The sequence below is a fragment of the Pinus tabuliformis genome, chromosome 6, assembly GCF_031772625.1.
Source record: "Pinus tabuliformis cultivar Carrire ecotype Pingquan chromosome 6, CPIR1, whole genome shotgun sequence".
NCBI classification, from domain to species: Eukaryota; Viridiplantae; Streptophyta; class Pinopsida; order Pinales; family Pinaceae; genus Pinus; species Pinus tabuliformis.
The window spans coordinates 1201481106-1201496236 of NC_142292.1; the positions used below are offsets into that span (position 1 = coordinate 1201481106).

At 41.0% G+C, this 15131-nt stretch overlaps 1 protein-coding gene across 10 annotated transcripts in view; it reads right to left on the reverse strand.

Annotated features, from left to right (window-relative positions):
* Positions 1 to 15131, reverse strand: part of LOC149263040 (rhomboid-like protein 20) — a 266839-nt gene that overhangs the window by 189268 nt on the left and 62440 nt on the right. The gene's annotated exons all lie outside the window — the stretch shown is intronic.

Sequence of the window (15131 nt, forward strand, 5' to 3'; positions counted from 1 at the left end):
TTCTGGCAGACCAAAGATCAAATAAACCCCATTCCCCCAACTGAGACTAACAGAGAGCTTGAGCAGTTTTAAACAGATTCATGCAACACCCTATTTCATTTTGCATGAAAGTCTAGAGTCTAGACTCTAATCACAAGCTCAACTGAAATATTAGCATGAAATGTAGGTTTACACAGAGAAGTCTGTCAAGCTCTGGTGAAGTGGTTAAAACAGGATACTGCCACAATTATGACCCAGGCTCAAACCTTGGTGGTGGGCATAAAGCCCTCATAATGTGTATGTATTGGACGATTTTTGATGGTCCCCATGTTAAAGTGGACTTTGACACAATAATTTTGAAGAATGATTTAGTCACAAATAGCTAATAACATAACCAAGGAAGATGTATTGAAACAAAAATTCCATTTGATTAAATTAAAAACATGGGTTCAAGGGAAGCAAAGCAAAGTGTATAACCCCAAAATGAAACTTCAAAAGTTTAAGAAAGTATGAATCACTGAAAACTGGATCAAGCTTAAAAAGTTGCATCTAGAACAAACGAAATATCAATATGGATTTACCCCCTGAGCCAACCCATTCAAATATTAGGAATCTGAATAATGTTGTCAAAAATAACAAGTCCTTAACACAAAAACAAATACAATTACTTGTTTCTTGCTAATAATGATAACGATGAGGTTCTATTATCACTACTCAGCCACTTCACAGGTATTTTCTGAAACTTCTGTTTTGTTAGCTTGTACAATGTATGGTGTGACATCCATTAAGATTCATATCTGCAAATGCATATATGAAAAATGGAAATTCAATGTTCCAGAAAATGCCACTGTTGCCAAGGTGGAGCCCATACTACAGATTAACCAAGACGAAATGAGAGAGAATCAAATGCACAGAGACAATGCTATGAATTTATTCAAGTTGCCATGCAAATACAAGTTTTCGTGGGGCCTGAATGACTGTGGGCATATCAACAATATACCAAATTTAGTGGATTCCTTTATGCCAAGTGCACTATACTCATTCATTTAAAACCTAATTTAAAAGTTATGACACATTACAAAACCCCACTCCATACATGGAATTTCTATATTAATATTTATTTCCCTCACCTTTACTCACATGACATTTAATACTCACACAGGTCCCACAACTACCCTTAAGCTCACAAAACCTAACTGAACATTATTATCCTTAACATTACAACATTTAATGTGTTTAACCATGACCCTATTTATCATCATCCCCATCCCCACCTCCACCCACATAATAACCATTATTTATTTCCCTCGCCTTTACTCACATGACATTTAATACTCACACAGGTCGCACAACTACCCTTAAGCTCACAACACCTAACTGACCATTATTATCCTTAATATTACAACATTTAATGTGTTTAACCATGACCCTATTTATCATCATCCCCACCCCCACCCACATAATAACCATTATGAAGACTCATTGCAGTCATTCCTGTCGTAAATTATCTTGATCCGACTCTGTGTCTTCTGCACTCCCTTGAACACATATTCCCTAGTTCAAGACCCAAATAAATCAATTAGTTCCCCACTCATCCTAGTAAATTCACTTTGTACCAGCTGGAATTTGAATATATCCCGTTTGTTGGCTAGGATAATGAGTGTGAACGTCTTCCCACTCACTTTGGATTAGCATGACAATAAGACACTCTCCCTTGGACCCTTCAAACATTATGTTCAAGTTTGCTTTCAATCAAGATATTCTTCTACTCCAAGGTATTCAGCCTGTGAACCTCCATCTAATTGCTTGCTATTCATCAGTCCTGTAACCACTGTATAGTCTAATTCAAAGTCTTCAGCTTTTGTGATTCTAAAAATACAACACCTTGAGTTCCAGACATTTTCAAGCTCCAAGACACAAACTTGACACTTCCTAGGGACTGTATTGGTCTTCAGGCCTACAAACACAAGATGTCCCCACTTTCATTTAATGTATCACTTTTCGCTTTTTTCATAAAACATTAACATTGGGTTTGATGGCATACCTACTTCTCCATTAACCTTGTCCTAGAACCTTATAGTTTGTGTTATTAACATCCCACTTGGACTGTAATATTTCTTTGATAAAATATGCTAGCACAACCAAAATAATTAATTTTCTCTTTTATGCATTTAACAAACACTTTGTATGCACGCATTTCTTCGAACATTTTGTGTGGTAATAAAATAAAACAATTACCACAGGGAAATTTCTTCAAACATTTCACATGCCTATAAACATGAAACCCTTAATAAATTCTCAAGGCACAGCCAAAATTTTATTAACTTGATCAGGGAATTACATGCAAAATATCAATATGTCGAATCTGTAAAACACCTTTGGCAAATGACTCGATACATATGAACTAGGCCCTCTACAAACTAGAACTCTGTCCCAGCCAACAAACAAACTCCGCCCAGCAACAATTCAGGCTCCAGATAATGAACTCGGCCCCTTTGTAAAATGACTCAGGCTCAGCAATATAAACTCAACCTTCAGCAGGGAACTTGGCCTCCTCTAGCAAATGAACTCGGCTTCTGCCAATTGATCTCAGCCTCCAGCAATTGTACTCGGCAAATAAACTCAGCACCTTGGCAAAATAAATTTGGCCTCTCTGCAGAATAACTTGGTTCCAGCAAAACAAATTTGGCCTTCAGTAAATGAGCTCGGCCCTTAACAAATAATTGTCGGCCCTATTACCCACCTAAAGTGGATGACCCTTAGAAAAAACTTTCTCTTATTCATCTTTTCCAGCCGGCAGCCAGCATCCCCTGATAGCCACTTTGTAGCCGATATAACGTGCCATTCATATCTCCACCATTTGCATCAGTCATATGTTTCCTCGCCCATTTGTCAAGAGCGCATGTTGGAAGGTGGGCTTCTGATCAAAAGGTACTTTATTCATTATGCAACCGGATGCTTATGCTTGTTTGTATTCGAGCATTTTGGTATGGATTATGGGGTGATTTGGAAGAAAGAAGGGTCTTGGTCGTAGTCTTGTTCCGTCACCTTAAATGGGGGGTTAATTTTCTATCCTAGTCCGATGGGACCTCGCCATGATATGGCTTGATATCGACTTTTGCTTCCATTTTAAATAGGGACTAATTCACGGCACTCGAACTAAGTTGATCTTTTCGGGTTTCTTTCTTCGACTAGTTCTTTGTTTCTCCCCGATCTTTTGATCCTCATTCAGATTTGTCCTTTGCATTCGAACCCCCATCTTCTCCAAATATCCCCATCTTGTTATTCAAGGCCGCCATGAGGAGGCTTACATTGTGGTTGATATCTATGACTTGTTGTTCCAACTGCGTAAACCTCACCTCTGCAGGATCACGAGGTCCGTTTATAGATTCGTCAACCATGATTACGGTTTTACGATTTTCGGCCTTGCCGATCTAGATCCCAACAATCTCCACAAATTACCCAAAGAAACTTGTTTTGATACCAAATGATCTGTAAACTGTCATGGATATTCCACTTGATAGTTCGTCACAACAAATCTAACAATATTATATTAAAAATCTAAGATTCTACACTATTCCAGTTTTATTAAACTTTAACATCTGTAGATTTAACTGTAATTAGTGCATGCATGCGAATGGAAATTATGCAGAAAAGTAGAGAACGACAAAATAAGCTCACACACACACATAAGACCCAAGATATGCTCTTTAGGAAAACCTTTCAGAAGAAAACCCAGCTGGAAGGTGAGATCACTTCACTCTCTTTCTCTGTCTGGAAATATGGCTACAGGGACAAAGAAGTAATGTTTGTGGCCCGTGGGCTGCTATAGTGCACAAATCCTCTCAGTGTTCTCTACCTCCTATCTCTCCTGGCTATCTTTGCTCAGCTATGGAACAAAATGCTCTCGAAGGAATGAAATGCCTCTTCCTTCTAGTGGCCTGGTTATAACACAGCCTAATAGCCTACTAATGGTTAATTTTGACTACAACAACTCTTAACTAGAGTTACAATATAGACTCTTCTAGAGCCTTTTACATCATAATCACGTGGCTAGCCCCTTTTCCATGAATAATGGGGGTTGACACAACATCCTCCCGAACTATAGGTGTGAAAACAAGAAGGTCAACTTCTGAGTGGCATAACTTTTGCATGCGAACTCTGATTGACACGTTTCCTGTGTCGTTGGAAAGATCTTTACGTGTAGAATAGCATGAAATGGTGTTGCGCTAAAGCGGAAAAGTTTCACCCTCAAAAAACATGGTTTGATGCCTCAAAACGCTCTGTGAAGGTTTCAGACCCCGTTTTGCCAAACTGGATCCCACCGGTAAAAACTATCCCATGAGCTGATTCCTCCACTTTTTCCACTTCAAATGCATCGAGATGGATGACAAACAATATAATGATCCAATTTGGATCAAGAAATGCCCAGCAAAACCTTGCAAGTAGCTCTAGAGCATTGGATGAGTTCATGAGCAGTCAAAGGCCAAATCAAAATGAAGGACAAAAGAAAATTAAAAATGACACAACTCCAAGAAGTAATCAAGAGACAGTTCTTCCTCCAAGAAGGAATGAATACAAAAGACCATTTAGACAAGATAACTCATTCAGATACGCAAATTTATTTAATGGTTATTGTTTTTCATGTGCTAACTTTGGACATATGGCTAGGGATTGTCAAACTTATAACAGGTACAATTATCAAAGATATTATCAATGGAATCAAAACCCTAGAAGCAGGTATCCTAGAAGTAGGTTTGCAAGATCACAAGACAGGTTTCACCACAACTTTGACAGTAGGAAGTTTACGTCATATGAATGTTACAAATGCCATAACTATGGGCACATAGCTCGAGATTGCAGATACATGATGGAATCCTCCATGCATGACCTCCATGCATGACAACCCTAACATTAGGTACAGGAAAGGACAACAAATGCAAGAAGATCAAGAAAATAAGAAAGTTTCAGTAGTAATGCTTTCAGGCTTTGTAAAGGCAAAAGATCTTGAGGTAGCAACAAGTACATTAGACAATGACAAGGTTCAGGATGATCCAGCCAAAGAGTTGGGTGGTACATTATTTTGAAGAATCTAGCATGATGACTCCCTGAATATTGAAGAGGGGGAGTCTAAGCAGCAGTAGTGGCACATTTGAAGATCAATCATTGATAGATTCACATAAAGTAATATTATTGACAGTTTCAGTGGCGGGCAAAGTTAATCCATATTGACAAATAGAATCAATAGTAATAGTTTGTATGAAGCATAGTATGTCAAGCAAGCATTAAGAAAAAGCATTTCGAAGCTGACAAGTTGCAAGCGAAATATGGATGATTTATATATGGATATAGGCCAAATGTGATGCAGGCAGTTGGACAAGTGGCAAGATTCCAAGCAGCACCAAAGGAATCCTGTGTCATTGCAATAAAAAGGATCTTTTGATATCGTAAGAGAATAATAGAATATGGTCTATGGTATCCTAAATGAAATGAGTTAACCATCGAAGCCTATACTGATGCAGATTGGGCAGGAAGTGTTGATGATCGTAAGAGCACTAGCGGAGCATCCTTCTATCTAGGTGGTTGTCTTGTTTCGTGGTTGAGCAAGAAGCAATCTTCAATCTCCTTATCCACAGTGGAAGCAAAATACATAGTCGTAGCAACTTTTTGTACGTAGGTCCTTTGGATGAAACAAACCTTGCAAGATCTTCAAGTAAAGTTTGATGGGCCCATTCCAATCTTTTGGGATAACCCCTGTTGATTTGGGGTAGCATTGGATGTGCTCTAACCATGAAAATTGGTGAAGAGGCTAAAGCACATGAGATCTCCAAGACCCAGAAATGGTTTGGACAGATTGTACCCGGTTTGGGAGATATTAAAATAATTAATATTTTTAATGGAGTTCCTAAGCCTAAACTTAGGAAAAATAAAATATTAATGGGTATTAATATAAAACTGGGAAGGGTCCAAAAGTCATGAATCAAGCCAAATCTAATCTTAGTCGTTGATTAGAGATTTAATCTCGATCGTTGATGGACCAACGAGAAAAGTATAAGAAGAGGCTTGAGGGTCAGTTGGAGACACACCAAGAGAGATCAAGATTTCGATTTTCTGGGGCAGGGTTTGCTGAGGAAATCGAGTGAGTGATCTGAGTTGCCGCTGGGGGCAATGAATACATAACAAAGAGGCAGATTTGGTAACAGAGAGGCAGCGCTGAGCCCAATGAGGTTGACGCAGAGGCAGCTGGAGGCTATGCAGAAGCAGCCAAGAGCTGCACAAGACCAAAGAGGCTAGCGTGTGAGACGCAGAGGATCTAGGGGCTGACGCAGAGGCTAGCAGAGCTGACGCAGGGCCTAGAGGCAGCGCTGGGAGGATTTCGTGGGATAGATTGAGAGCTGGCGAGCCAGATAGGGTGACGCAGTCCCTATCAAAGTGACGCAGAGTAGCAGAAGCTGCAATTGTCGTTGTGGGATCGTTCATCCAGTGATTAATCAGCCCGAATATCTGTCTCCGAGGAGAGGTACTACTGCCGAGGGCATTCTCTGTTGGGTGAGCCTTTTCTGGCATCCTAGATGTATTCTGAAAACTGCATAATAATAAAACCCCCTGAATAGTTGCACCAGTTTTCCCGCATTGGGTTTTTGCGGGGACATTGGTCCAAAAATAACGATGTCACTTGTGCTTGTTTACTTTCAGTTGATGATCTGTAGATGTTGATACTCTACTTGTATTTATTTTCAGTATTTACATAGTAAATAGCTTGTTAAGTAATTGAACAAGTAGGAAGAAATAAATCAGATAGTACAGGAAGAATTTCTAACGGTTAAAGTTAGAAATTCCAACATGGTATCAGAGCGTGGTTGCAGATCACAGGATAACTGAAGGCATCAGTCGAGCAAATCAGTAGCAACGGAAACAGCGGTCCCGAGTGACAAAAGTTGTTCCTAGCAGAAAGCAGCAAGGAAGGGGTGACACAGAGGGCCTGCGTCATCAGTTCGAGCCAGGAGGAGGATAAGCGCAAAGGCAGAGAAGCGCAGACCTGACCTACGCAGTGCCTGGTCATCTTTCTCAGTCAGGAAGGATCAACATTGTGGCCAGGAGGTGTAGATTTTTCCAGTGCCAGGATTGCGCAGAGCCTAGAGGCTGAGTCCTTCAAGTTGTTGGGGTATAGGAGGCTGCAGATAATTTGCGGAGCGATGCTGGTGGGGTACTGTGGTCAGAATAGTACCTGACAAGGCAAGACCAAATAGGAGGGATTTCTAGAAGGGAAATTGAGACTCAGAGGGAGTTGAACCGAGGATTTCCAGGAGGGAAGTAGAGAGACTCGGAGAAGTCGGAAGAAAAGCAACATAATGGCCTTGAATAGACTGAGAGATCAGGATAGGTTGGACGGAGCATCCAACTTCGTCGTCTGGAAGGCCACGATCTTGTCCATTCTAGACAGATATCGCATCAAGGACTCCGCCTTGAAAACAATAGTGATCCCAGTTGACCCAGTTGAAAATGAGAAGTATGAGGAGGCAATGGCCAGGGTGAAGTGCATCATCCTTGATGGGGTCAAGGATCATGTGGCGTCGCATATTACCAAGAAGGACACGGTAAATGAGATGTGGGATGCCCTGAAGAAATTGTACCAGCATACTTTTGTGCAGAGGAAGATGTTATTTGAAAATCAGCTGCCCTCATACCAGATGCAGAAGGGAGAGCAAATAGATGTCTTCCTTGGTGGATTGAAGGAGATCCGTGACCAACTAAATTCCATAGGGGCCACGCCAGATCAGGAACTAATGGTGAGGACCGCATTGAACGCAGACTTAGAGGATTGGGAGGTATTTGTCCAGAGCATGCTGGGTAGGTTGAGCCTTCCAGATTGGGAGGGACTGTGGGCGCCTCTTCGTCAAGAAGAGATCAGACGGGTGACCAAGGCGAGGAGTAGCAGAAAAGGGGTTAAAATCAAGGACGAGTAAGAAGAAGATGCGTCTCCCGCATTTGCGGGAAAGCGGGAAAGAGAGAAGAAGGACCTATCCAAGGTCAAGTGCTTCCATTGTGGGGAACTGGGTCATTTTGCAAACCAATGTCCTAGGAAGAAGAGCAAGGGAGAGGCTTTTGAGACCAATATAGCGCCAGCGAGGGCGGGAAAAGAAGTCGAGGAGGATTACGATTGTGCCATGAGTACTCATGCGCCACTTGAGAGGAAGTAGGTTGACATCGAACTGTAATCAAACAGACTACAAACGATGAGGGGCAGGATCATTGGGGTACCCAACCTCTTGGATTATACCTTGCTACGGGAGCCCCGAAGAGGAGTAGAAGGACTGGCAGATGTTGGTAGAGATGGACGCGGATGGAGCGACAGAGAGTGCTACAGTGCAAGAGTCCCGGGACAGCACGCTGCAACAGTGCGAGATGCATGGAGTTGTTGTATCAGCGCAAAGGTCAGTAGAGGAAGCACTTGTTAGCGGCAGAGGGAACTTCAGCATCGGGAGTGTCTCTAGCTTGACAAGGATGTTAGAGTTGGGTGGATCAGTTACTTACTTCTCGGAAACTGAGTTGCAGTGCAGCAGTGGCAGTGCTATGGGCAACACGATGCAGCGTGAGGAGAAGGGGATGCAGTGCAAATGCAGTGCTGGGTATATGGACCAGTAGCAGCACAGATGCAGAGGGAGCTACCGTACGGATGCAGCAATGGCAATGGCAAGGCCATGGGCAGCAATACAGGATGCAGCAGTGGCAGGGCCATGGGCAACAGTACAGGATGCAGCAGTGGCAGTGGCAAGGCCATGGGCAGCAGTGCAGAGGATGTTGGGCGGGGAGGCCCAGCATCAGCACAGGGACCGATGTTGGATGATCAGGGTGATACTTAGTGAGGAGTATTACTAGAGCACAGTCCTCGCTAAGAGGGAGTGTTGATTTGGGGTAGCATTGGATGTGCTCTAGCCATGAAAATTGGTGGAGAGGCTAAGGCACATGAGATCTCCAAGACCCAGAAATGGTTTGGACAGATTGTACCCAGATTGGGAGATCTTAAAATAAAATATTAATGGGTATTAATCTAAAATTGGGTTAGAAGGGTCCAAAAGTCATGGATCAAGCCAAATCTAATCTTAGCCGTTGATTAGAGATTTAATTTCGACTGTTGATGGACCAACGATAAAAGTATAAGAAGAGGCTTGAGGGTCAGTTGGAGACACACCAAGAGAGATCAAGAATTCGATTTTCTAGGGTAGGGTTTGCTGAGGAAATCGAGTGAGTGATCTGAGTTGCCGCTAAGGAGCAGTGAATACATAGCAGAGAGGCAACGGAGAGCCCAATGAGGTTGATGCAGAGGTAGCCAGGAGCTACTCAGAGCCAGAGAGACCAGCATGTGAGACGCAAAGGGTCTACGGGCTGACACAGAGGCTAGCAAAGTTGACGCAGGGCCTAGAGGCAGCGCTGGGAGGATTTCGTGGGACAAACTGGGAGCTGGTGAGCCGGATAGGGTGATGCAGTCCCTATCAGAGTGATGCAGAGCAGCGAAGCTGCAATTGTCGCTGTGGGATCGTTCATCTGGTGATTAATAAACCAAAATAGCTGTCTCCAAGGAATTCTCTATTGGGTGATCCATTTCTGGCACCCTAGTTGTATACTGAAAACTGCATAATAATAAAACCCTCTAAATAACTGCAACAGTTTTCCCGCATTAGGTTTTTCTAGGGACATTGGTCCAAAAATAACGGTGTCACTTGTGTGCTTGTTTACTTTCAGTTGATGATCTGTAGATGTTGATATTGTACTTGTATTTATTTTCAGTATTTACATAGTAAATAACTTGTTAAGTAATTGAACAAGTAGAAAGAAATAAATCAAATAGTACAGGAAGAATTTCTAACGAGTTAAACTTAGAAATTCCAACAACACCAACGCCATCAGTATCTCCAAGAATCCTGTGATGTGTTCAAAAAAAAAATACATTCCGATCAAGTACCATTTTGTTAGAGAACAAGTTGCAGAGAAGAATATTGTTATGAAAATAAATTATGTAAAAAATAGATAATAAATAATAATCATAATAATATAACTATAATATTAAATAATAAGTAAATTAACTAATGATTAGTTAGTTAATAATGAAAAGGCATGTCTTAGAGACATGCCTGTTCGTGAGAGGTTACTTAACTAGCTATATATACAGGACCCTTATTCTCATTTGTACTCATCCTACATCAATTCTTTAATATAATATACAATTTACAATTCTATCCTACGATGGATGTCTTTGTCTGCGAAGTATTTTAATATTTCCACTGCATATACGACTTTTGGTCGTTACATTAGTATCAGAGATGTTGATCCTCAGGCCGCTCCACCGCTGCTCAAAGCCAATCTGATCCAGCACTTGGCCATCAACTCTTCGTCAACCTTGTTGTCGTCATAATCGAAGTGTTTCGCTACACAAGCTAGAATTTCACCATTTTCAATCAAGCCCTTGGCCACTTTAAAAAAAGAGTCAAAAGAAAGAATTGGAAAAAAAACTATAAAAGTAAAGAATTAAAAAAATCATATAAAAAATATACTATTAAAAATATATATATAGTTTGATGTAAATTTTAAAGGAGAACATTCATATATATAAAAAGGTTCTACATTATTGATAAAAAGTGCATGACAAAGTTAAGAGAGAATCTTTTCAAATATCTTTAAAATTATACGTAAGAGAAGGAAGGGTAGATAATATTAGCTTGATTATTCATTAAGTGGTTTACAAGCTCGTGGTATTAGCAACCCATGGTAAATGTCCATGGTATTTTCAAGGTAAAAGAAGAACAAAAGGAATACAAAATATCTTTATATGAATGGTAAGTTTTACTTTTACGTGGAGAAAATTAACCGAGTCAAAGGCACATAAGTGGACATATATTTTATATTATACCCCAGAGAGGTGAATAGCCACGTTGCACTAGGGTTGTAACTTTTCAAAACAAAAAACAAAAAAAGATTATAGATAAAAGGTATACAAAGAGAAGTATTATATTATAAAGGGGTATTTAAAGAAAAGTTCAAGTCGTAAAATTATTGAAAATATATATAAGTACAAAGCGGGTATTATTATAAAAGGTTACTTGAAAGATCCATATATTAAAGTTTATAAAGGGTTAAATCTATAACTATAAAGAGACATAAGGATAACAAGTTATAACAAAGGAAGAGTACTTTTTAAAAGCATTATAATAAATATAAGGTGCAGTTTAGTTAAATAGTGGGGCCATATTTACTTTTTTTTTAAGTGGGAAAAAAATATATAATTGAGGAAAATAAAAGTGAAAGGAATTTATAAAGGTGTTCAAGTTTATCAAATAAAAGGGCACTTATTTTAAAGAAGAAGTCCATTTTGGAAGAAAAAAGCAAATAGAGCCTAATTCGAAAATGATGAAGGACGATCTTCCTATAAGGGTGTTCTAATCACACATCACAAGTTAATTACGTTAAGAGGGACTTTCTATAATATCCCAAATGAAATAAATTTGGAACATTCCCTTCACATAAAAATTTTACTCATAAACAGAAGATTGCCATGTAAAATATAACATATAAAATGCATGCAATTTGATAATACGATAAGCAGAAACAATCTCAACTTTATTATAATATAAGAACTGGGGTTTTACATGCTGGAAAAATAGTTGAGATAGTTGGCCTCAATAGATATGCAATAATGCCATAATGGCCCCCCAAAACAAACTAAAAAACAATACACTACAACCTGTGAACCCTAAATGGAACCACCAAGGGAAGAGATGGGTGCTCGCCCACTCTCACTGAATCACCCGAGGGTTTTCGTCCTAGGGCTACTGTTGGAGTAGAGAACTGGGTTCTCAACCTCTCATACAAGAAATAATACTCAATCCAAGATGTCCTCCAATGGCCTCCTCCTCCTCTTTTATAGATCTGATAGACCCCTCTAGAACCTTCTATTTTATTATTATTTTAATCATGGAGCACTTTTCCCTCTTTTATTTTAATTAAAATAGTCTTTTTAATGCGGAAAAAGGGTAAATTGGCCCCCATGACTCCTTTGGTCACTGAAACTCATCCAAAAGTTTCATCATGTAGATCTTCTCATTCTGATTCCAACGAACTATTACACTGAGGTGTTCCATCAATTAATATCCCTAGAATGCCACCTCGAGCATAATTAATTAAGTTATGCCCAATAATAATGTTGATTTTTGAAAGTTGTCAGAATGCAACGGAACGAAAGGCAAACTGTGCTGATGATGGAATATGCCAAGCGAATGCCATCAAATCCCATAAAAACTCCTCAAAACTCCATCAGGACCCCTAACGACATAAACTTGCTCCACTAACTTGGCCATCCCCTATCCTGGAAAACCACCCTGGCTAACTATGAAGAAGAATAAAAATGGGGACATCACAGTCCTCCCACCCCAAGATTACTTGCCCTCAAGCAATCCAAATCTGTGGACCAATCTAGTGGCCCAACGCCACTGAGACCCAATGCCCAGATCCCATACGAACCACTGGTCCACGTCACGTCTCCAAGCTATCGAAACATGACTGGATCCTCCAATACCTGGATCCCATGTCCATCTCTGACTCAACCTGCTGCCAGTAGATCCACCTGGATCCCAATGCCACCAAGAAGGAGTGTTAATGCTCCATGGCTCCTGCTGTGTTGTAGCTCCGGCTGTGAATGTTGCCCCACCAACTATGTACCAGCTCATCACCTCTCTCCAATCCAATCCTTGGCATACCCCAAGGTCAGTCTCACCATATTGATGTTGCATTGAGATACTGATGAGTGGCCAACCCACATTTTGTTGTCGACTGGAGCATGTAATATCCCCCACCTCTAAGGGCTCCCGCAATACACTGCTCCCGACTAAGAATGATACTCCACCAATAGGATACCAACTCATGATCTCTCGCCAATCTAAGTCATGGACTCATGTGTAAGGAACAAGTCTACTCTGCTGAAGTTGGTCCATGCTCAACTCATGCTGCCCTATCTGGTTGGTCAGCAATATCCATCGAGGAAGTCCTAACTCTCTCCCTGTAATGGGTACAAGTAGCCAAACTGTGTCGCAAGCCCTGTCTATGTACTCCTGAAGAGGGCTAGTGCTCGAAAATGTTGTAGCTCGACTCGCTGCCACTACACCTATTTGCACCTCATCAATGGGTAGACCAAAATATGGATGCACTGCCATCTCCCTCGCCTGATAGGAAACTCCACACTCCTCCAATCCACCAATCTCTTGCCAAACTATCCACTCATACTCCAGCATCTCCTGACGACAAGTGTCAGCGAACATTGTCACCCTACTAGTTGTCTATACATTTGTCTACTCCTCATCAATGACTGACCCCAAGGGTGGTTACTAATCCTCCATCATCACGGGTTCAATATGAACCTCCAACTGGCTCTCCCAAAAGGCTCATCATGCATATTGTGTGCCTCATCCTCCTCAGCTGACTCACACTCCATCATATGCTACTCATGTTGACTCATCACTGATGACACATTATCCTAAATGTCACTCCTAGGACCCACAGACTGCTCATCATATGAATCTGGCTTGATGTTAATGACTCGACATGACTCATGCTCCTCTATGTGCTCTCTATGCTAAATCATCAATCGCTCATTTTGCCCACATGGCAACAATCAGTTGCTCCTCATACTCCTCTACCACACATGGATGCATATCTGGGCTACTGTCATCAACTCCATATGACTGCTCGTGCTCCTCTAAGGTATCATCGTATGAACCCATGGACTTGTCCAGCGAAGAGTCCTCATCCTGACAAACATAAAGAATATCTCCCTGCTCTACCACTATCATCTCCTCAGTGTCACTCAAGCATGAGTGGTCAGGTCCCCAAGGTCCTTTGCAAATGAAGCAAAGTCCCTTCCTCATCTCATTCTTGTTGCAGGAGTCCCCAAACCTGAGTTGCTCCTCCCTGGTCAACTGTCTCTTGAACAACCCAATGTTCTGCTCAACCAACCTCTCAGCTAGATCATAAGCAGCAGGTGAGACCAACTGCTCTCTCCTCCAAACAAACAACAATCGAGACTGCAACTCCCGACAAATGGCATCACGGCCTCTCATACATGAGGACAAGATGGACTGCATGTGTGCTATGACTCTGTCAGGATGATGTTTCCTAATGCTGAAGAAGCATTGGAACATCTGCAAGATCAAACCATCACACTCTAGATCAAACATGACTTCATAAGTCCTAGTCACAGCCATAACTTCTAAAATCTCAAGCTTCTTCCCAAATGTAGGACCCACACTGTTGTCTAAGTCTTGAAAAGTATCCACTATCAGCTTGAAAACTCTCCTCATAACATCATCATTGTAAGGAGATCTAGGGGCGATTAGTCTCATGATGTGACTAAGACAAGATGCAACTGAGAGTCTAGCCCCTTCACACGGTTCCTCCAAGAATTTGTGTTGTATGAGAGCAAGCATCACTGGCTTTAGAGCCCAAATTAATTTCCTTCCTTCTAACTGACTCCCTTCGAAAAGGAGGGCATCTAGTTCATCAAGTTAGAAGAGAACTATGCATGTGACCCTCATGTGTTTTAAATCTGTCCCAAGTGTGAAAATCTTGTGTCCTATTTCCTACCCCTTCTACACATCTTTTGGTTGTTCTTTCCGAAGAATGGCATAGACCCCTCTTGAGAGAGGTTTGTTGATCAGTTTGGGTTTTTGGTCCAGCGTGTAGTCCACTAATGCACTGTTGTGTTGATTTAAGAGGTGTTTTAAAGCTCCATTATTGGCAGAACCTCATCAAAATGACACCAATTAAAGCCACGACCATATAAATTTTCTTCCCATTAAATCATGACTAAGACAGCATGCTCTCCTTCAACATAGCCTTATAATGTTCTTGCATTCAAACCTAACAACATACGTAAATACTAAAATAGTACTAGTGACACCATACTTAGCTAACTTAGACTCAAACCCCCTAGCAACATTACATAGCATGGAAGTTACAGGGCTAGCTGCACAAAATCTCCTGAGAATACTTGGGTAATAAATTTTATCCTATGGAATTTTTACAAGCAGAGGGTATATGGTCTGTTGTACTTAATTCAATTTGACTTTAGATGAGAAGCACACAAACCAGATGACTTCCCTCAG